The 26,017-nt window shown below is 36.7% G+C and overlaps 1 pseudogene; it reads left to right on the top strand.

Annotated features, from left to right (window-relative positions):
• The first annotated feature begins 11,856 nt into the window (after positions 1–11,856).
• LOC129904736 (5S ribosomal RNA) lies at positions 11,857–11,974 on the top strand (annotated as a pseudogene).
• The last annotated feature ends 14,043 nt before the right edge of the window (positions 11,975–26,017 follow it).

The raw sequence follows: 26,017 nt of genomic DNA on the forward strand, positions 1-26,017 counted from the left end.
TCAACATTCGGCTCCTAAAAAGAGCCAATTTATTACTTGTACGACAGCGTACACTTAGCGTATGGACGTAACAACCCCCGTATACTAAACATCAGAGACAAACTTACTCATGAGGACCCTAAAGTAGACCACCATAGTTGAAGCATACTTAGAGAGTGAAGTGAACTTCACTTCTTCCCAGTCTTGTTACCCTACCTCAATGTCATGACCCAAACTAGGGCATTGATGTGACACGACAATTGGAATTTTTAAATTAACCCCAACAAATCCTCTTAGCATATAATAATCATACATAAGATAAGCAATAAGCGAAATCTCAAAAAGGTCAAAGAAGACAAAGAATAACTAAAGAGAATCAAGACAACATAGACTTCTTAAGCATATGTCCAACATGCCTCTACATGACTACATAGGCAGGGACTAGGACATATTCCTAACTCACCCTCAAATAAAGTAATGACGCGACTTAGAATAGTCTCATAACATCATCATAGTCTAGAAACAACATTAAGGAAAAGAATGACTTATTTTTCTTCGAAGCATGAGGACTCACCACAAAATTATCAAATGGATCACCAAATTGCCACAAGAATGGAATGGAGCATCGGTCCCTATACGTGATATAATGTAGGTAAATGAAGTATGCATTAGTATGTTTAACTATACAAAGTATTTAGGTAATGCAATGCATAGTAAAACCATGTTTGTGCAAATGACCATAGTAAATAGCTTGATAGGAGAAGTAGTAAAAATCACAAGTAGTAATAAGAAGGACCAATGCATCATAAAACATAAGAGTATCATATAAAATTAAAGAGCGGATTAGGCATTTAAAACCTTTTACGGACCATACATATATGGAATATAACCATAACAGATATTAAGACAATGTGATCCATAACATGGAATCCGATGATACCTACACCGAGAAAGAAGGAGGCTACTTGCCAAGATATACTCCGTCCAACATTATCATCTTTAAGAGACCATATTGGCATAGGAAATACGATGGTGGAAATGTAGTTTAAGGGACTAGAGTTTTCTACTAAGGCTTCGATCGAGCCCCATCCTCAAAGTCCTCTAGGTGCTAAGTTAACATCCCATGGAATACATATCATAATCATGATGTAATTTTACAATAAATAGAAATCTTATAATATTGTATATCATCATAGAGGCCATACCCAATTTCCATACTACTAATGAACTTTGGTTTATAAGAAAATTGATCCATGATCATTGATGGTATTTCGGGTACCATACTAATCGGGACCCACTTTTAGGAGAAATGCTCAAAAGCATTGATGGAATATCGGGATGTCATACATTTCATATCATAATGGTAAACATATCATAGGAATATCCCATTCATCATCATTCATTACCTTTGATGAGTCATTAACTCATTAACATGTGATTCATGTAATGTGGGTATAGGCCTTCCATTATTACAAATTTTTTTCATAGAAACATTATTAGGGTCTTAAGTCACCCTATTTCATAGAACTTGGTTAAAAAATTATTGAAACATCTTTAAAACCATTTCATGAGTTGTTCATAATCATTCATTCAAAATTCCTTGAAATTTATGATCAAGACTTATACTTTGAAAATAAGGTGAAAACATGAATGCATGATCAATTGACTTGGAAATCATGAAATTGGATTGAAAACATGCATGATCATATATTTTTTTTCAATCCATACATAATTCATAAAGATAGTATCATTCGGAAGTATAATTAAAAATAACCATAAGTCGTATTATGAACCCTATAAATCTATGTAGGATAATTCTTCAAACAAATTCTTTAATTCAATGCAATAATCATCAATATATGTTAAAATGGATTCATAATCATAATTAGAATTATAATTCATGCAATTCGAATGAAGATCATGAAACCCATACAAAAATACATACTTTAACTGATTGGAAAAATTTGTTGGGCTCCATGGATAAAACTACCCAAGGATTAAATATCCATATACCTTGAGTGAGAAGATAAAATAAACTTGAAGAATTTTTAGAGTTTCGATAGAGAGATTGAGATAATTCCTTGAGGATCTTCAAATGGAGTCTTTGAGAGCTTTTGTAGAGAGAGAATTATTTGAATATGTGGATTGTGGGAGAATGAAGAAGAATAGTGGTTTAGGTTATTTTATAGAGCCGAATTACGCCCTAAAAATATCCAGGTTCATTAACTACTAATTAAGAAAATGGCCAAAGTGTCCCCACTTAAAAATTAAATACGGTCAGCAAACCCATGCCAAGTCTGTGAAGCAGATGTGTTCCCAGATAGGCCAATTTTGAGTGAATGTGATTTTGGTCAGATTTTAATTTAGGGTAAATTACACTGTAGAGGAGCAAGTCCACGATGCAGACTTGCTGCGCACCCTACTGCTTTGTCCAATTTCTAGAAAAATTTATCTTTCGATATACAGGTCTTAAAAATCCACCGAGGCTATTTTTGGAATGCTTAACCTTATAATATCATATTCCAACCATAAAAAACTAAGGATATCACAATAACTCCCCATTGAGAAAATTCTTCCTCGAATGAGGTAGGACTAGATTGCGTAGATTAGAATGTATAGCTAACAATACATCATGAATGAAATAATGCAATTTAAAACATCATTTAAAAATTAGTTCATGAGCATGAATGCATGTAATTAGACATACAGAGGTTGGAACGTGCGAGTTTGGAGGATTCAAGAATGAAGAGCCAAATACCTTAGGTTAGAAAGGAAGGAAAGAAATAAGGATACTGTTTCATCATGTCCGCTTCCGCTTCCCATGTAACATTTTCAACTTCTGGGTTTCTTCACAATACTTTAACGGATGCAACCTCCAACTTCTTTCTTCCTAAATAAGACTTTAACGAGTTTAACTTCCTTGTTTCTCAATCTTTTAACTTGTAGTACAAAATTCCAACTGGATCCTCCTCATAAGTCAAGTTTTCTTCAACACTCACATCACTCATAGGTACAATGGAATTAGGATCACCAACACATTTCCTCAACATTGATACATGGAATACCAAATGAACCGAGGCTAACTCCAATGACAAATCAAGTTCATAGGCCACCTTAGCAATATGACTTAGAGCCCTATACCTTTATAGGAAATTCTATCCCATGAGTACTACCACATTCAACAAACCTAGAGTCCTAATAAAGAAAAACCCTATACATCGCACATTCACCCACATGCCATCAATACCATAGTCAAGCCTAGTTCTATAACAACTTTGATACACGCACTAAAAATCCTAAAAAAGAAGTCATAAGTATCCTATTACAATCATTCACATATCGACAACCACTCATTTAAGCGTACCATTCTAATAATTTTATGGCTCCCTTGAAGTCAATAGTACTTAAAAGTTTTCATGTATACCTTAGCATCTCTACACCCGCATTTGCATTAACTTCTACCAAAGGGCATACCAATATATTGTTATGTGTCTATTACACATAAAAAGATGCATCTAGCTCTTCCTCCATGTCAATAACCTTTAATGGAATAATAATGAGACAATTATCACACTATGGAACACCTTTCTCCCCCCAATCTTCCCTAACTCATCCATTGAGAGCTATGGGCTCTACTAAATATTATTCCTCTTAGGCCATCAACATTTGGAATACATAACCGACCTTGGTAATGATGTATTCAATCTCCCTCTTATGAGAGAACCTCAATATTCTCATCAACCACCAATTTCTCATGACTACCAATGATGATTCCAAACTATTTCAAACATGAACACCACCCTCATTAGCATCACTCAACCTTACCCCTAGTTACTAAATCACAATGAGGTATTAACCAAAAAAGCAACTCTAGCATGATTTTGGGACATATATCAAATCTTATAGCAAGTCAATGAGTAACAAAAGATAATGTGGAACACGGCTCAAGTTTAGCATTAACATTAAAGTCAAAGACCCAAAAATTACTCGTAATCACATCGAGAGACTACTTAACATCTTGCCTAGATTAAAGTTCGTAGAACCTATTGTGGCATGGGCTACGACCTTGTTGACTTTGTCCACCTTGAGTAGCTTTCCCTTGACGACGTCCTTGTCTCCCCTTGTTAGGGAATTTGGAGACCTTCTACCCCATTTTACCAAATCCAAAACAATAGCCATACCAATTAAACATTTACATTCATGGTTTTTCCCACATTCGGAATACTTGGGGATAGTAGACACACTAAAATCACCACCGGGTTTGGATAAGAAAACCCACTTTTAAATCAAGTCATCTTAGACACCTGACCTTTCCTGAAAGCCACTAGATAGTCCCTCTTCTTCTGTCCACTCTTTCCTCAACCATAACAACCTTTTGTACTAGAAAATCACTCTAATAAACAATTCTTACCACACCCATATCACGAGGGGTAGGATTTCTCCTTCCCATCACTTTTCCTCGTATTGAGACATATGTTTCCCCTTTTGACATTTTCTGATGATTAAAGTCATTCCCTCTCATAACATTTCTTTTCCTCACCCATTTCGTTTTCTTAACATTTATGCTCATACAGATTACTTTTTGTTGACTCAGTTGAGTGGTCACAACTTGAGCAAACAACATAAGGATATAACGAAGCTCCATATTAGAGATATCGACACTTGAGGGTGGGTCAACCAGGAATGAAGGGATACTATATTGATCAATATTTTGATTTCTTTCTTCTTGATGAGACATATTCTAGAACACGTAAGACACGAGTTAGAAGGAATCCCTATAGAATTTAACTTGATCGCACGATCAGATCATGAAATAAGTGAAGTTCTCCTAACATGACTTATAGACTCCTACTCAAAGATGTGATACGCTTTATACCCATGAAGAAGACTCTACTTTATGCGGCATGTTGGACTCTCTAGGACACTTCAAAGACTTGCGCTCTGATATCAAGTTTGTCACGATCCAAACTAGGGACTTGATGTGAAACGATGACTAGGATATTCGAAAAAACTCTAACCAAGCCTCTTATCATATCATAAGCATACATAAGGAAAACAATAAGCGGAAACTCATAAAGGTCAAAGAAGAAAAAGAATAATTAAAGAGAATCAAGATAATATAGGCTTCTTACACATATGCCCAACATGCCTCTACATGACTACATAGGCGGGGACTAGGACATGTTCCTACCTCACCCTCAAAGAAAGTAATGATGCGACTTAGAATAGTCTAGAAAAAACAATAAAGGAAAGAAGTATATGTTAGTACGTTTGAATGAAGTATGCGTTAGTATGTTTGAATGTACTAAGTATTTAGGCAATGCAATGTATAGTAAAACCATGTTTGTGCACATTATCATCATTTTAAATAGCATGATAGGAGAAGTAGTAAGCATAACTAGTCATAAGAAGGACCAATACATAATAAAACATAAGATTATCATACAAAAGTAAAGAGATGATTAGTCATTTGAAACCTTTTACAAATAATACATATGTGGGATATAATCATAACCGACATTATGACCATGATAGCCTTAACATGGAATCCAATGATATCCACATTGAAAAAGGGGGAGGCTACTTGCCAAGGTAGACTCCGTCCAAAATTATCATCATTAAGTGGCTATATTGGCAAAAGAAATCATACGGTGGCAGCATAGTTTATGGGACTAGAGATTTCTAATAAGGCTTAGGTGGAGCCCCAATCTCAAAGTCCTCTCGGTGCTAAGTTAACATCCTATGGAATACATATCATAATCATGACGTAGTTATACAGGAAATAGAAATCTTATAATATCGTGTATTATCATGACTTCCATACCCAATTTCCATACTACTAATAAACTTTTATTTATAAAAAAATTGATCCATAATCATTGATGCTTTTGCGGGTATCATACTAATTGGGACCCACTTTTAGGAAAAATGTTCAAAAGCATTGACAGAATATCGAGATGTCATGCATGTCATATCATAATGGTAAACATATCATAGGAATAACTCATTCATCATCATTCATTACCTTTCATGAGTCATTAACTCATTATCATGTGATTCATATAATATGGGTATAGGCCTTCCATTATTACAAATCTTTTTCATAGAAACATCATTAGGGTCTAAGTCACCCTCTTTAATAGAAATTGCTTAAAAGATCATTGAAACATCTTTAAAACCCTTTCATGAGTTGTTCATAATCATTGAAAATTCCTTGAAATTCATGATCAAGACTTACACTTTGAAAATAAGGTGAAAATATGAATGCATGATCAATTGATATGGAAATCATGAAATTAGATTGAAAACATGCATGATCATATACTTTCTATCAACCCATACATAATTCATAAAGATAGTATCATTTGGAAGTATAATTAAAAATACCCATAAGTCATATTATGAACTCTAATGATTATTGTAGGAGAATTCTTAGAAAAATTCTTTAATTTAATGCAATAATCATCAATTTATGTTAAAATAGATTTATAATCATAATAAGAATCATAATTCATGCAATTGGAATGAAGATCATAAAACCCATACAAAAATACAAACTTTAATTAATTCAAAAGTAGACAATTTGTTGGGGTCCATGGGTGAAAGTACCCAAGTATCAAATACCTACATACCTTTAGTAAGAAGACAAAAGAAACTTGTAGAATTTGAGAGTTTCGATAGAGAGCTTGAGAGAATTCCTTGAGAATCTTAAATAGAGTCTTTGGGGAGCTTTTGTAGAGAGGGAATTATTTGAATAAGTGGATTGTGGGAGAATGTAAAAGAATAGAGTTTTAGGTTAGTTTATATAGCAAAATTAGGTCCTAAAAATGACCAAGTTCATAAAAAACTAATTAAGAAAATGTCCAAAGTGTCCCCACTTAAAAACTGAGTTCGGATGAAAAATCCATGCCAAGTCCGCGATGCGGATGCGTTCACAAATAGGCCAATTTTGACAATTTTGAGCGAATGAGATATTGGCCAGATTTTGACTTGGGAAAAAATTGAACTGTGGGTAAGCAAGTCCATGATGCCGACTTGCCGCGCACCCTATTGTTTTGTGCAATTTTTAAAAAAATTTATCTTTCGATATACGGGTCCTAAAATTCCACCGAAGCTATTTTTGGAATACTTAACCATATAATATCATATTCCAATCTTAAAATTCTAGGATATTACAATCAACTTATGAACTTTAGGATTTTAGTCTGTCTCATCTCAAGCGGGAAGAACCTTTCTAGAAAATCACCTTTGAACTTTTCCCAATCCAGTGGGCCTTCATCAACCACCCTTTCATTCCTCTACTGCTTAAACCAAGTCTGATCCATTCCTTTGAACAGATAAGAATCAAAATCTACACTCTCAACTGGAGTGACACACATTATGCCCTCAATGAACTCTTGTACATTGTAATCCACCTTGAAACCATAAAATTATAGAGGGTTCATTCGAGTGAAGTCCCAAACTCTAGTAGTAGTTGTATTAGAAGTTGGGTTTACCAAGGACACAACCTCACGGTTGCCTGAATAGTCATAGATTTGAATAGCAGTTGGAAAGCTTCCCTAAACTCAGCACACTTTCTCATTCAAAGAGTCTGTAGGGGCTGGAGGTGCTTGTTGTTCTTCATCTCGGTTCCTTCGGACGTAAGATCTTTTGGGATGTATGATATTGTAAACGTATAAAGCAAGAGTTAGAAGAAGACCATATATATCTGCATTCTATCATATGACTAAGTGTATGAAAGAAGTGAAGTATTTCCTAAAATATTTCATAGCCTTCTATCATAGATGTACCCATGAATAAGACTACTTAATGTGGCTTTCAGACACCTTAAGACACTTGAACCTGATGCTCTGATACTAAATTTCTCATGACCTGAGACTACCCTCTAGAAGTGACATATCTCACAAGTGACCCCAAGCTAACCTCATGGCATGGCATGAACCTAAGATTCATAAGACAATCAACAAGAGATTGTTACACCCCGTACTTTGGTACCTTAGAATGCTTCTTAAGCTTCTCAAGTTTCTGGGAAGGCTCTTAAGTTCTTAAAAGTCGTTATGTGAGTCGGATAGTTAATAATAATGCTATCAAATAACTCCAAGGAAAGGAGAACAAAATGCTTCATAATAAGGAAGATTGGAAATAGGGTTATAAAAATTCAAAAGGAGTTGGAGGCCGAGAAATGAGTCGTAGGACTCAATTGACTCGCGTAAGCTACCAACTTGGAGGTCTTACATACTTAATCTACTCGAGTGCGTGTTGAGACTAAGTAGCAAGGAATACATAGGCTCTTAAAGTGCGACGAAATTACGAACCCACGGAAGAGAAATAAGGAAACGACGCACCTACTCGAAGCAAGTAGGTGACTCACCTACTTGATACATGGCAGCACGTGATAGGTACACATAGAAGCATATGAAAGTGACACATGGCAGCAGGTGACACACCATGGGGTGGACCCCACCTGCCATGTGGAAACCATGGATTGGTTGCATAATTGAGGTGGCTGCCTAATGGTGTGACATGTGTCACCCTTAGGGGATGACACGTGTCACTCTCCAAAAAGATATATATCTATGTATGGATGACTATTAAGTCATTTTTAGCCAAAAACTTGAACAAAAATAGAGAGAAAAATGTGGAGAAGAAAGCAAAAGGCAGCCATGGTTTGGAGAAACACTACGTTGGTAATACGAGTATAACTCCTTGTGTAAGGCTTATTGTTGAGTGATTCAAGATGTTTTGGAAAGCTGTTTCATAGGGATACAACTTTAATTTAGCCTCTAAAACCTAGTTTCTCTTTTCTCTGCTCGAAAAAGGGTGATGAAGTATGGGGGAGGTGCTGCCCAGATGTTGTTTTGGAAATCCTACACGAACAGCTGTGGGTATTTTGGGCATATATTTTCGTACAAAATTACTGTAGGGGTGATTAAAAACTGTATTCAACCTTGATACACATTTCTATAACTTTTATCGAGGCCACAAATCCTGTTTCCCTCAATTACCCCTTCAAAACTAAGCGACAATATAAGACTGTGGAAATAGATTCCATTAATACTAAGGTACAACCTAAGATGATGGAAAGTTAAGAGTGGTTGATATTCGTATTACTTTCATGTTGAATAGGTTCAAAGGATGACGAGGCGAACGGGATAAAGAGTAACTTATAAGAGGAAGTAAAGCTATTCCTTCTTTTGGCATGTTTTGGTATAAATATGTAAAGCCTATCTGTTCTTTCTTTTGGGCATGTGTTAGGTCTAAGTGACAAGTGATATGTGTATGAAGCTTGGGGTAACTCTATTCATGAGCTCTGAACATGTTTCATGATTCATAATTCGTGTTCACAGTTGAATATTAAGACTCTTAAAGTAGTTAAGCTTCCATTCCTCAAATATTCTATATACTGAGAAGTAGTGTATGTAAAGTTATTCTTCCTCTCCTTTGGCACGACTTAGATGTAAGTATTGTGTATATGAAGTTTAAAGTTATTCCACTCTTAAAACTCTAAGGGTGACTTAAAACTCTTGTTCACTTCCTACTGATTAGAACTCTTGTAATAAGTTAAGTCATTACTTTTCAAGTCTTCCATGTGATAGGAAGTGGTGCATGTAAAGCTTGTCTTTTCCTACTTCGAGAAAGACTAGACTAAAGGTTCTATAGGACATGGATTTGGATATAGTCCCATTTATAGATTTTGGATGTAACTCATGACTTGCACCCACTTTTGAATGATAAGGGCATGGAAGTAGTTGAACTACGACCCTTGAGCCTCCTATAGGTTGAATAGTGTTGGGATGTGTAAGCTCCTATACCTAGGGGCTCTTGAACATGCTTTATGATGATATATAAGGGATGTTAGATATGTTACAGAGTTTTGCGTGCACGTATATGCATTATGATATATATATATAGATCGGGCCGGACGTACCTCAGCATATTTTGCTATATAAGGATCAGGTCGTACGTTTCATGATAGATTATGCATTATATGGATCGGGCTATTGTACCTCAGCATTATTAATAATTATACGGATTGGGCCGTCGTACCTTGGAATTATTTTGCATTATACGGATCGGGCCATCGTATCTCGGCATTATTATACATTATACGGATCGGGCCGTCGTACGTTGGCATTGTAATATGATATACGGATCAGGTCGTCGTTCCTCGACATTATTATATGATACATGGATTGGGCCATTGTTCCTCGGCATGTACTTTCTATATACAGGGATCGGGCTGTACGTCCCACAGCGTTAATGGCATATATATACCTAGCATGATAGATGATGTGTTTGTAACACTGAGTCCCCGAGCGGGCCGAATACGGTATGTGATAGTGGTATACATGACTTTATTTTGTGAGGTGCAGGTACAGTACCTTATTAAATGTTATACTTGGTTTCCTGCATCCTTGGTTTAGTTGTTATCTCAGTTATGTTGTTGTTATATACTCAGTACATATATCGTACTGACCCCCCTTTCTTCGGGGGGCTGCGTTTCATGCCCACAGGTATAGGTGTTCATTTCAGAGACTCGCCAGCTTAGGATTTCCGCTCAGCTATGGGAAGTGCTCCACTATTTCAGAGCCTAGCTTTTTGATATTGGTCCTCTTGTGTATATATTTATTTATTCAGGGGTACCGCGGGGGCCCTATTCCGCCATATGATACAGTTATTACTCTTAGAGGTCTGTAGCCATGTGTTTGTGGGTTATTTGTAAGTCTATTTCAATTGTACTCGTATGACATTTTGTAAATATTTTCGTGTTATGGCAGCCTTGTCGGCTTGCATGCCTTTTCTTGTTATGACGCAGGTGAAAGAGGCTACAGGTTTACAAAAAAAATGTTTTTGACCCATTGAGATTTTTGTATATAGTATCACATCACACACAGTTCAACTTGAATATAATTGATAGATACGTATACGGGGGTCCAGGTCAGACCTTAGTCGCGACCTATGGGGTTGGGTTGTGACAGAAGTGGTATCAGAGTAGTTCGTCCTTGGAGTGTCTACAAACCGTGGCTAGTAAAGTCTTGTTTATCGCTGTGTTGTGCACCACATCTTTAGACAAGAGGCTACAGGACATTTAGGATGTTACCTTTCTTTCATATCTACGATCGTGCGATAGAGCCGAGTCACATGGAATGAAATTCCTCATACTAACTTGTGATTTCAGCAGAAGGACAACATCGATAGAAGAAGGTTACTGACGATATTGGAAGTTACACAGCACGTAGGTAAGCAAGGCACGAATGATAGGTGCCAGGTAAGGTATTGAATTACGGTTGATATGTAAAGTTTAAAATTGAAAGGAAAAGTAGACGGAAAGTCTAAACAAGTGCAATTCGAGTTGGACATATGAGGTAAGTCCATCAATTTATACTATTGTGGATATTGGGCGCCCTGTGAGGCTGCGATATGATGTGATATGATACATATATATGTATCTTTATGCATATTGCCCCTGTGAGGCATTGTTGGCATTTTCTACATGCATGTGTTGAGATAGTAAGAAATACAGAGGAAACTCTGCCCAAATTTTCCTTGAATTAAAAGGAAAATGATTTAGGAAAGACTGGTAGTTCTGGATAGAACGATATATTAAGGATAAGACTAACTAAGAAGGGTAAGTAACCCACAGTAAGAATCGTGAAAAAGGTTAAGAAGTGTTATACTATGGGGTAGAATGCGAACAAGATATGATGTGAATATAATGAGGATAGTTATAAAAATAAGTAAAGCCTTGTGAGGAAGTGGCTAAAGATAGGATGTGGTCTATGTAATAAGAATATAAGGGTAACTTGGTGCTGCTTGGCCTACTGGATCAGCTGCTGGGTCATCATTTTCTTCGATAGATATGCGCCCCACGGGGGAGGGTGCGATCATACCAGCACTAACGTACCGGATCCCATCAGAACTCCGAAGTTAAGCGTGCTTGAGCAAGAGTAATATTGGGATGGGTGACCCCCTGGGAAGCCCTGTATGGCTATGATATAAGATGATATGCATGTATATATACACGTTGGCCGTGCATGGCATTGTTGATATAAAGAAGTATTGTGGATACGTAACTCCACCGTGAAAGATGATAAGACCCTTTGAGATAGGGGATGTAGCATTGCAAAACAACTAGTGCATTGTGAATTCATTAAAGGGACAAGTGGTACCCACTAGGATAAGGCTAGGACTATGACAAAGTTTGGGACACCGAGCGTCGGAAGGTAAGTACTACCTATTTGAGAATTGGAAACGACTATAAGCCCCAACTAGTTGTTGATCAAAATAAATAGAAAGTAGCTTCGAATAAATTGCTACGTGACTCGAGTACCCATAATTAGACTGGATTAGCACCTCATAATTGTGTCAAGTTGTCGTACCTAGGAAACCAAAGGTATGGAAGATATAAAGGAAGGCATAGATATGGAGCAGTATACCGAATGTGTTGGAAAAGAATCATACGTATTGGAAAATTGGAAATAGGGGCGTAAGATAGAACACAACAGATAGTGACATGGGTACACCCTAAAGGGGGGAAGTGGCTTCAAGTGAAATCCCATACTGGCACGAGTTAATAAGATCTAAAGGCCAGCAATAAACGGATAGAAGCCATGATACCAGAGACAGTGCGGAGAATTAATAGTAAGGACTTGAATAGTATGACATCAAAGAATAGGTGCATACAAAGGGGATGAATACAACAAGAGAATTACGATGAGAAATTAAACATACTGTAAGGAATAGCCAGGCTATACTCGACTGAAGGTAAGATATTGGTAACAAAGTTACTGACTACTAATATTGTGGTATATAAGTAGAAAAACAAGGAAAGGATGAGAGATCTCTCCTATATTGGAATATGAGGAAACTCAAGGGTAAGTAGAGGAAGGAAGTAAGAAATGATACAGGTTTACGTACAGACTAGTATGGTGATGCTAAAGCATCTTTCGGGCTACTTTAAGCTCCTACACATGTTTGTGTAAAGGGTGCAATATGATGTGTTGTAAAGGAACTGGAAAGAAGTAATGGAAAAGAAATATCACTTATTCCCTAGGCCTACAGGTAATCTACCTTCTTAAATAGACCATATGAGTTGATACAAGGCCTATGAACGACAGCCAGTACAGAAGAATCCTGAAGCACTCGTAAGACCTTATGAGGCTAGTTAACATTCGGGGACAAATGTTCTAAAGGGGGGAAGGATGTTACACCCCGTACTTTGGTACCTTAGAATGCTTGTTAGGCTTCTCAAGTTTCTGGGAAGGCTCTTAAGTTCTTAAAAGTCATTATGTGAGTCGGATAGTTAATAATAATGCTATCAAATAACTCCAAGGAAAGGAGAACGAAATGCTTCATAATAAGGAAGATTGGAAATAGGGTTATAAAAATTCGAAAGGAGTTGGAGGCCGAGAAATGAGTCGTAGGACTCAATTGACTCGCGTAAGCTACCAACTTGGAGGTCTTACGTACTTAAGCTACTCGAGTGCGTGTTGAGACTAAGTAGCAAGGAATACATAGGCTCTTAAAGTGCAACGAAATTACGAACCCACGGAAGAGAAATAAGGAAACGACGCACCTACTTGAAGCAAGTAGGTGACTCACCTACTTGACACATGGCAGCACATGATAGGTACACATTGAAGCACATGAAAGTGATACATGGCAGCAGGTGACACACCATGGGGTGGACCCCCACCTTCCACGTGGCAACCATGGATTGGTTGCATAATTGAGGTGTCTGCCTAAGGGTGTGACACATGTCACCCTTAAGGGATGACACGTGTCACTCTCCAAAAAGATATATATCTATGTATGGATGACTATTAAGTCATTTTTAGCCAAAAACTTGAACAAAAATAGAGAGAAAAACGTGGAGAAGAAAGCAAAAGGCAGCCATGGTTTGGAGAAACACTAAGTTGGTAATACGAGTATAACTCCTTGTGTAAGGATTATTTTTGAGTGATTCAAGATGGTTTGTAAAGATGTTTCATAGGGATACAACTTTCATTTAGACTCTAAAACCTAGTTTCGCTTTTCTCTGCTCAAAAAAGGGTGATGAAGTATGGGGGAGGTGATGCCCAGATGATGTTTTAGAAATCCTACACGAACAGCTGTGGGTATTTTGGGCATATCTTTTCGTACAAAATTGTTGTAGGGGTGATTAAAAATTGTATGAAACCTTGATACACATGTATATAACTTTCATTGAGGCCACAAATCCTGATTCCCTCAATTACCCCTTCGAAACTAAGCGACAATATAAGACTATGGGCTGTCCAGATTTCACGCTTTGATAGTTTTGGGGAGTTTGACGAGTTTAACGTAAGGTAAGGCCTTTACTTTTAAATTGGAGTTTATGGTGTTGTTATAGAGGATATTATACATTGTTTAAGTGGCTGGAAATGTGAAAATATGATAAATATGCTTGACGTCCGAAATAAACTAAATTGGAATCGCTATAGTTAAATTGTAGTCAAAATGAGGTGTTGTGCGTGTGGGGGTTGTTGCAGGTGTGTGATGGTGTGTTGCAGGTCCTAAAGGAATTCTAAAAGAGGTGTGGGAGATTCTGGTTGCAGTCAAATGACCCCTCGTTGCGTATAATGAAAGGCGTTACAAAATAAAGGCTAGACGCCCTATTGTGATATCGTATTTTTGAATAAGTCTTTTGGAGTTCATGTTGTATATTGTTGGTGTGAATTGTTGCAGGTTGTTGTTGTTTTTTGGCTGTAGGTATTAGGGAACTAATTGGAAATTTGGATAGGGCACATTATAGGGGAGGTGCTGCCCAATTTTCGTCGATGCCTTAGCGAATAACAGAACTAGTCGGGGAAACGACTAAGGAAATAGATTCCATTAATACTAAGGTACAACTTAAGATGATGGAAAGTTAAGAGTGGTTGATATTCGTATTACTTTCATGTTGAATAGGTTCAAAGGAAGACGAGGTGAACGGGATAAAGAGTAACTCATAAGAGGTATGTAAAGCTATTCCTTCTTTTGGCATGTTTTGGTATAAATAGGTAAAGCCTATCTGTTCTTTCTTTTGGGCATGTGTTAGGTCTAAGTGACAAGTGATATGTGTATGATGCTTGGGGTAACTCTATTCATGAGCTCTGAACATGGTTCATGATTCATAATTCGTGTTCACAGTTGAATGTTAAGACTCTTAAAGTAGTTAAGCTTCCATTCCTCAAATATTCTATAAACTGAGAAGTAATGTATGTAAAGTTATTCTTCCTCTCCTTTGGCACGACTTAGATGTAAGTATTGTGTATATGAAGTTTAAAGTTATTCCACTCTTAAAACTCTAAGGGTGAGTTAAAACTCTTATTCACTTCCTACTGATTAGAACTCTTGTAATAAGTTAAGTCATTACTTTTCAAGTCTTCCATATGATAGGAAGTGGTGCATGTAAAGCTTGTCTTTTCCTGCTTCGAGAAAGACTAGACTAAAGGTTCTATAGGACATGGATTTGGATATAGTCCCATTTATAGATTTTGGATGTAACTCATGACTTGCACCCACTTTTGAATGATAAGGGCATGGAAGTAGTTGAACTACGACCCTTGAGCCTCCTATAGGTTGAATAGTGTTGGGATGTGTAAGCTCCTATACCTAGGGGCTCTTGAACATGCTTTATGATGATATCTAAGGGATGTTTGATATGTTACAGAGTTTTGCGTGCACGTATATGCATTATGATATATATATGGATCGGGCTGGACGTACCTCGACATATTTTGCTATTTAAGGATCAGGTCATACGTTTCACGATAGATTATGCATTATATGGACGGGTCGTCGTACCTTGGCATTATTATGCATTATACAGATCGGGCCGTCATACCTCGGAATTATTATGCATTATACAGATCGGGCCGTCATACCTCGGCATTATTATGCATTATATGGATCGGGCTGTCGTACCTCAGCATTGTTATACGATATATAGATCGGGCTGTCGTTCCTCAGCATTATTATATGATACATGGATCGAGCCATCGTTCCTCGGCATGTACTTTCTATATATAGAGATTGGGCTGTACGTTCCACATCGTTAATGGCATATATATACCTAGCATGATAGATGATGTGTTTGTAACATCGAGTCCCCAAGCAGGCCGGATATGGTATGTGATAGTGGTATACATGACTTTATTTTGTGAGGTGTAGGTACAGTACCCTATTAAATATTATACTTGGTTTCCTGCATCCTTCAATCAGTTGTTATCTCAGTTATATTGTGCTTATATACTCAGTACATATATCGTACTGACCCCCTTTCTTCGGGGGGCTGCGTTTCATGCCCACAGGTATAGGTGTTCCTTTTAGAGACTCGCCTGCTTAGGATTTCCGCTTAGCTATGGGAAGTGCTCCACTATTTCGGAGCCTAGCTTTTTGATATTGGTCCTCTTGTGTATATATTTATTTATTCAGGGTTATGGCGGGGGCCCAGTCCCGCCATATGATACAGTTATTACTCTTAGAGGTCTGTAGACATGTGTTTGTGGGTTATTTGTAAGTCTGTTTCAGTTGTACTTGTACGACGTTTTGTAAATATTTTCGTGTTATGGCAGCCTTGTCGGCTTGCATGCCTTTTCCGGTTATGACACAGGTGAAAGAGGCTACAGGTTTACAAAAAAAAGTTTTTGACCCATTGAGATTTTTGTATATAGTATCACATCACACACGGTTCAACTTGACTATAAATGATAGATACGTATACAGGGGTCGGGGTCAGACCTCAGTCGTGACCTACGGGGTTGGGTTGTGATAAGATAACTGAAAAGTAGAAGACATCATGAATAGTCTAATAATAGTCCAACATCAAATAGACAAAATCTGAGTACACATACATGATATCTAACTGAATGTCTAAAAAGCCTCTACTATCATACAAATTACTGGGACAAACCCCTAGTTAACTGCAAAATCTGATACTGAAATAAAGATACTAAAATGAAAAGGTATAGTCGTTATCGGATCATAAGGACTCATGTCATGACCCGACCTAGGTCCTAGTCAAAGCACGGCAATCAAAACCCCGAAGGGCTCCAACCTAGCCTCTTGTACATATCATAAGCATATACAAGGTAAAGTAAAAGAGGAAACATCATAAGAGAGTCTAAATATGAATAGAAATTTAAGAGCGACACATGACAACATAGACTCGAAACATTTATCCAACTAGATGCCTCTACTCATGAATATGGGCGGGGGCTAAGACATGTCCCTAGCTCACCCTCAATATGAAACATAGAAAAAGTATTCGAAAACAATGACTACTTGATAACTAGTCCCCGATAAATGAGGACTCACCACAACCGCTTGATAAGAAAGCTTAACTAGCCACGTAGATGAGTATGATCTTCAACCTCAATCCCTACATTATAAGACAATATAGGCAAAAAGTATGCATTAGTACATTGGAATATACTAAGTATGTGGGTGTGATATGCAACATAAATCATGGAGTGCAATGGTCAAGTAAATTACATGGTAAGATGAGATAAGTAAAGTCATGACAAAATCATATTGATCCAAGCATTCAAAAAGCATAATTCAGAAATCATAGCATACATAAGATATCATACATATGTGGGATAGGAACCATAACCGAAAATAAGACTATGCAAGCTATAACATGGAATCCCGTTGTCTTCCCATACAACAAAGAAAAAGGAGAATCTACTTGCCAAGGTAGACTCTACCCCGCTAGGTGGGTCATACATATGCTATATGTGGCTCCACTAGCTAGGCCAAAATACAATCCTATGGTGGCACGTAGTTATGAGATGAGAGACTTTGTATAAGGACCCCGTACTTTGAGCTCCCACCTCAAGTCCACATTCAGTGCTAAGTCAAATCCCACGAAATATATACATAGCATAGAAATTGAAATTTCATATATCATAGTCATGATCATAGGTTTTAAATCATGGTGTAGCTCATTTTCATAACATACTTGTAATGTGATAATTGTCCTTTCATCATTACAATCATACTTACATAGATATAATTCACACTTGGAGATTCATGATCATAGCTTATACTTGAAATTAGGGTAAGACATGAATATATGATCAATTGACTTGAAAATCATAAAATTGACTTGAAAACATGCATGATCATAAACTTTATATTAGATCATATATAATTCATGTATATAGTATCATTAGGAAGTATAATTTAAAATACTCATAATTTACATCATGAACCCTAAAAATCAAAATAGGAGTATTCATGGAAAAACTCTTCAATTTAATGCAATAACCATCAATTTCTATCAAAATAGACTCATGATCATACTTTGAATCATAATTCATTCAATAGGAATAGAGATCATAAAACCCATAAAATACCATACTTTAATTTGATAGAAAATTTTGAAGAATTGATTGGTCTTCATGGATGAAAGAATCCATGAATCAATACCCACATACCTTAAGTGAGAACACCAAATAATTTGGAAGAACTTGAGAGTTTCAATAGAGAGCTTGAGTAAATTTACTTTAAGTCTTCAATGGAGTCCTTGTGAGTAGACAGAGAAATATTTGAATAGGTGAATTGTAGAAGAATGAATAGAATTAGAGGTTTAGGTTAATTTATAGAGTTGAATTAGGTCCTAAAAATGTCTAGGTTCATTAGCTAACAATTTGGAAAAAGTCTAAAGTGCCCTTACTAAAAAACTAAATTCGGCCAAAAATACATTACAGGTCCGCGATGCGGAGACAAGCAAGTCCGCGATGCGGACTTGTTACGCACCTTACTGGTTTGCACAGTTCCTTGAGAAATATATCATTCGATCTACGGGTCCTACAAATCTACCGAAACTATTTTCCTGCAGGTTTTGACTTCCTGATCGATATTCCGAACTCAGATTTTCCAAAAGGATTAAGGATAATGTATTACATGAGTGGCCTAATCCCAAGGCATTCTTAAGGCACTTGTGAGCATTTTGAGGAATGTTACAACTCCCCACTGGCCACTAGCTGATCTTATATAACACTAATCGCATATTAGATGGGGAACGCTAGAACCTATATTATCAAACAATATAGGTAAAATGTATGCGGTCAGTACTTCGAATATACTATGTATGAGGAATATGCATAATGATCATGATAAATCCCCAAAATATGATGATGCAATGATCAAGTAAATAAAATAATAATTGATAAGCTGAACTAAAATAACTAAATAAACTTAACACTTAATCATACAGTAATTGAAATACTTGACTGTGGAAGATACTACAACTGACATATAACCATTTGAGCTACAACATAGAGTCTTGTGTATTGACCTACCACAAGGGCCCAATATACTTGCTAAGGTATAAAGGATGAACCTAAGCTAGTATGGATCCAGTAATCTAATGTCTATTTGAGATAAATACTATGGTGGCATATAGTTCTGGAAAGTAGGGATTGCTATTAAAGATCCACGGACACTAACCGGAAACCGTCATCCCTAAATCCGCTAGGTGCGAAGTATTATTCCCATGGAAAATATGCAATATAGTGAAGATAGTAAGAATCCGATAGTACTAACTTAAACTAATTATCTGATAAATAGTATGAGTAGCTCATAAATCATGATAATTGATCATATACTAAATAATACTTTATCTAAAAGCAATTAAGTCATGTAAATCTGATAATGTGGTACATGCTTTTGAAATTGCATAATTCGAGTTCATGAAAATACTTGCATACTTACGGGTTCATAAAATACTATTGAAAGCATGATATTATAATAAAATTTATGCAATTGAAGATCATACTTAAAGAAGAACTAAATTTCAATAGGAACCCATGAAAATCATAGAAACCTTAGGGTTGGAGAATTCATAAATCTTGAAAATATGAAGTTTCTTTGGGACTCCATGAATGAAGGATACCAAATGATGAAATTCCACATACTTAGAGTAGAAAACCTAGATTGAATATTGGAATGGAGTCTTGAATCTTGGAACTTTAGTTCTTTCTTTAGGAAAAAAACTTGAGGGAATAAATTTATCTTTGGGAGAGTTAGTGTAATACCCCAGAAGTTGGAAAGTGAGATTAAAGAGAAAGGTTATGAAAAATGCATCTGGTGACAATGCAGAAGAACCCATATATGGACTGTACATGGTCCTACACTCCATAAAAGGGAGTCGTAGAAAAGAGACTAAATTTGGAAATTTTAGAAGTCTTAGAAGTTTTTGGACGAGCCCCATCTACGGTCCGTACAAAGACATACGGACCATAAGAGTATCGTAGGAGAGGTTCAAAGACACTATATATCGAGGTATGCAGGATGAGAGGTTCCTATAGAATGTAGGAAGAGCTACAAGCCGTATGAGGAACCTTAGTTAGAGAATCAGAAAGTTGGATTTGGGGTTGTGCAATATGAATAAGGCCTAAGACCCGTAGATGCAACTACAATCCATAGGGTGGAGTCGTAGGGTGACCTTCAAAAACCTAAATTTTTACTCTTATTCCACAAACCCTTTAGATGACTCATAGAAGGATAGACCTACGACTCGTAGGTGGGGTTTATAGGTCACCTTCAGCAGTTAATTTCCATAAATGGTTTGGACATTTTCTATTCTTTTAATGCCTACGCTATGTCATTTTGGGCTATTTTCCATGACCTATAACTACCCAAACCCTTAAATATTCCACCACTCCCTCTCATTTACCTAAAATTCTGTAAGGCTCTATAGGATTTCTCTCTCAAGTCTTCTCCTTAAAGTCAAGCTAGGGTTTTAAGTTTAAGCCTCCATTACAAGATATTGTTAGGGATTTGATTCACGGTATGTAGGAATTTCATTCACGGAGTCCCAAAATATCTTCCAATTTCACTTTATGATTTCTTCCTTAACCCTGGGATTTTAGATGATTTTCCATTGGGTTCAATCAATTATGCTTTTATTTATTTTCAATGATCTTATTATACATGATTTTATCTTAATTATATGTTTTTGATGACTCTTTTATGAACCCATGCATCATACTGTCACGGCCCGACCTAGGGCCTAGTCGTAACACGATGGTCGAAACCCCGAAGGGCTCCAACCAAGACTCTTGCACATATCATAAACATACACAAGGTGAAATATAAAAGCAAAAACATCATAAGAGAGTCTAAATCATGAATAAAAATCTGAAAATGTGTTATGACAACACAGACTCAAACATACGTCCAACTAGATGCTTCTAAACATGAGTATGGGTGAAGGCTAAGACATGTCCTTAGCTCACCCTAAACATACAATGCAAACAAAAGTCTTTTGAAAAGGAAACAGTAATCAACTTGAACTAGTCCCTGGTCAATGAGGACTCACCACAACACCTTGGCATAGGAACGCCTACTAGTTACGTGGACGATAAGGATCTTCAACCTCAACCCCTATATTATGAGATAATGTAGGCAAGAAGTATGCATTAGTACATTGTAATATACTAAGTATGAGGGCGTGACATGCAACTTAAATCATGGAATGCAAAGGTCAAGCAAAACACATGATAAGATGGAATACGTAAAGTCATGAGAAAATCATATTGACCAAAGCATTTAAAAACAAAAATTCAAAATCATAACATACTTAAGAGATCATACATATGTGGGATAGGAACCATACTGACAATAAGACTATGCGAGCTATAATATGGAATTCGATGATACCCACATCGAGAAAAAGGAGACTACTTTGCCAAGGTAGACTCCTAATCATGAAGATGTGCTATTTGTGTATCCACTAGCTAGGCCATAAAGGCAATGTATGGTGGCACGTAGCTTATGGGACATGAGGCTGCTATTAAGGCTTTTGGTAGGACCCCAACCTCAATTCCACTTGGTGCTAAGTCAAATCTCACGGAATACGTACATAACATAAGATCATAATATCATATATCATATTCATGATCATAGGCTTGAAATCATAGAGTAACTCATTTTCATAACATACTTGTAATGTGAGAATTGTCCTTTCTTCATTACAATCATATTTACATAATTCATATCGTTAGGGCTTAGGTCACCACATAGGACCCTAAGTCACCTTATTTTAGAACTTGCATAAATTCCATAATTTGAGACATACTTATAATTCATGATGATAATGAAAATACATAGTCATAATTCATACTTTGAAAATTCATGACCATAGCTTGAACTTAAAATTTGGGTATGACATGAATGCATGATCAATTTACTTGAAAATCATGAAATTAACTTGAAGATGTGCATGATCATAAATATCAGCCCATACGTAATTCATATACATAATATCCCTTAGAAGTATAAATCAAAATTCTCATAATTTACATCATGAAACCTAAAAATCAAAATAGGAGAATTCATGAAAAAACTTTTCAATTTAATTTAATAACCATAAATTTATATCAAAATAGACTCATGATCATACTTTAAATCAAAATTCATCCAACTGGAATAGAGATCACAAAACCCATAAACTACCATACTTTAATTTGATAGAAAATCTTGAGAAATTGATTGAGTTTTAATGGATGAAAGAATCCATGAATCAATACTCACATACCTTGAGTGAGAACACCAATTAATTTGGAAGAACTTTAGAATTTTGATGGAGAAATTGAGTGAATTTGCTTGAAGTCTTCAATCAAAACCCTTGAGAGGCTTTTTGCAGAGAGAGAAATATTTGATAGATGAATTATAGAAGAATTAATAGAATTAGAGGTTTAGGTTAATTTATAGAGTTGAATTATGTCCTAAAAACGTCTAGGTTCATTAACTAATAATTTGGGAAAAGCCCAAAACGCCCTTAAAAAACTTAAATTCAGCCAGAACTGCTTTCTAAGTCCACGACGCAGTCCTGTCATGACCACTCGGCCAAAAAACTGTCCCTAGGTCCGCGACACAGTCCTGTCGCAGACCACACTATTTTGTGGATTATTCAAAAATCCTTCTTCCTATCTATGGGTCCTAAAAATCCACCGAGACCATTTTTCCGCAGATTTTGACCCCTTGATCAATATTTCAAACTCAAATTTTCCAAAAAAATTAAGGATATTGCGTGACATGAGTGGCCTATTTCCAAGACATTCTTTAGGTATTTTATGGGCATTTTTGAAGGATGTTACCATATCTCCCCCTTGGGAACATTCATCCTCAAATGAGATTCAAATAATACAGAAAAGACACGGAAAAAGAATTTAAAAGTCCGACATGGACATGAGGAAACTTTGAAAAATGCATAGAACGTGTAAACTTTGTACTTAAAATAAAATATAGACCTTGAAAGAAATCATTTTCATAAATCATGCATGCATATGAATGACATATGGATCAGAACCATAAAAGTTTAATCGATTTGATCATGAGCAACTTAGTACCTTTTGGCTTGAGTGAAAGGAAAGAGACAAGGATATTGTTACACCCCACCCTTTTTAAAATCGGAATGTCTCATAAGTTCCATGGACATTATCATGTGAGCCGTATATGCTACGACACTATCAAACGGCACTAAGGAAGGGAGAATGGGACACCCCGTGGTAGGGAAGATTGGAAATAGGGTCAAGAGAAGTCGGAAGGAGTTGGAGGCCAAGTAATGAGTCGTAGGACTTGACTTATCTACGTAAACTACTAAGTTATAAGTATTACATACGTGAGTTACTTGATTACATACCAAGCTTGCGTAGCAAGGATTTCATAGGCTCTTAAAGTGAGATGAGATTACAAACGAGATTACGAACCCACGAGGAAAAGAAAAAAATTTCGCGGGGCAGCCAATAGGAGGGTGACACATGGCAGCACCTAAGCAGGCAGGTGACCCACCTGCTTGGGGTCAAGTAGGTGACCCACCTGCTTGGGGTAGGTGGGACCCACTGCCACATGGCAGCCCCTCCTTGAACATATAGGTGCGGTGGCCCAAGTAGGGGCTGGAGATGTGTCACCTTTTGGGGCTGACACGTGTCACACCCTAAATCCACATATACATGTTGATATATATCATATATTTCAGTTTTTCATCAAAAGAACATCATCCAACATAGAGAAAAAAACGTGAGAAAGAGAGATAGGGAGGCAGCCATGGCGTTTGAAGTTTAGATGTAAGTTTCTCAATTTTCTCTCTGTGAATTAATTATATACAACATTCCTAAAATACGTGGAGGTGTATATATGTATATTACGATGCTTACGGAACTATATTTTCAGTTCTACACTTGGAAAACTAAGAGAAACTTAAAGAGAAAACGCTAGTTAACAAACCCGTTTTTGGAAGGGACAGTGATTAGTAATATTGGTATAACTTCTTGTGTATAGCTTCGTTTTGGGTGAAACAATATGTTTTGGAAAGTTATTTCATGTTTCTATAACTTTTATTTAGACTCCAAAATCCAATTTTACTTGTATTAGCTTGAAAAAGGGTGATGAAGTGTAGAGGAGGTACTGCCCAGATTTTGGTTTTGGAAATCTTACACGGACTGCTGTTGGTGTTTCGGTTATATATTTTCGTAAAAAATTGATGTAGGGGTAATTCAAAATTTTTTGCGACCTTGATACACATGTCTATAACTTTCATTGAGGACACAAATCCTATTTCCCTCAATTACCCCTCCAAAACTAAGCGACAATATAAGACAGTGGGCTGTCCAGATTTCACATTTTGGATAGTTTTGGAGAGTTTGACAAGTTTAACGTAAGGTAAGACCTTTCCTTTTTAAATTTGAGTTTATGGTATTGTTATATCGTGTATTACACCCCTTTTATGCTTCTGGAAGTTAAAGAATGTCGTAGAAATGCTCGACGTTCGAAATAAACTAAATTGGAATCGCTATAGTTAAATTGTCGTCGAAGGATAGTGTTGTTCGTGTGAGGTACTGCTGAAGAGGTTTGATGTGTTGTTGCAGGGCCTAAATAGGTTCTAATTTGGGTTAGGGTGCTTCTAGTTGAATCCACATGACCCCTCGTTGCGTATAATGAAAGGCGTTACAAAATAAAGGCTAGACGCCCTATTGTGCTACCATATCTTTGAATAAGTCGTTTGGAGTTTATGTTGTATATTTTTGGTCCAAATTGATGAAAGTTGTTGTTGTTGGTTGGCTGTAGGTCTTAGGGACCTAATTGGAAATTTGGATAGGGCACATTATAGGAGAGGTGCTGCCCAATTTTCGTCGATGCCTTAGCGAATAACAGAACTAGTCGGGGAAGCAACTAAGGAAATAGATTCCATTAATACTAAGATGTAACCTAGGGTGATGGAAAGTAAAAGGCGTTGATATTCATACTACTTTCATATTGAATAGGTTCAAAGGACGGCGAGGCAAGCAGGATAAGGAATAATTCAGACAAGGTATGTAAAGTTTTCTCTTGGCATGTTTTGGTATAAGTTCGTACAGTTATCTTTTTTTCCTTTTGGCAATGTTTAGCCTTAAGTGAATTATATATGAAGTGCGGGGATAATTCCATTCCCAGAATTCCGAGTACGCCTCATTACCCCTATCCACTATTCAGTATTAGAGTTCCTGTGAAGATTAAGTATTGCCTAGTAGGGCTTCTATGTGTCAGAGTGTAATATATGGGAAGCTATCTCTCATTTTCATTAAGATGTATTTGATACAAAAATGAGGTTACAATGCCATAGTGGTTCACCGAGCCCCGTGAAGGGCCGGGTACGAAATATGTATATGAAGATCACCTGAAGGAAAGTACAGACTATATAGAGCTTATTCTCTTTCTTCTTGTGGGGCATGTCCTTGTCTTAGTTGTAAGTTGAATATGATCTGAACTCCGAGGTAACTCCACTCTTAAACATCTCTTAAATACTTCTGAATATTAAACTCCTATAGAAGTTGAACTACTTTCCGTGGAAACTTTTATACGTTAAAGAGGTAACAAATATACAGGCTCTACATCCTACGGACTATAGGTAATAAATGTTTCTGATTCTATAAATGATTTGGCTCTATGTTAATACATGTCCAGGGCATCCGAGATTACTTTTGAGACAACCCATAATGGCATTTAAGGGACACTCGAGATGACTACCCCGTTACTCGGGTCCTCA

The sequence above is a fragment of the Solanum dulcamara genome, chromosome 9 (assembly GCF_947179165.1).
Source record: "Solanum dulcamara chromosome 9, daSolDulc1.2, whole genome shotgun sequence".
Lineage (NCBI taxonomy): Eukaryota > Viridiplantae > Streptophyta > Magnoliopsida > Solanales > Solanaceae > Solanum > Solanum dulcamara.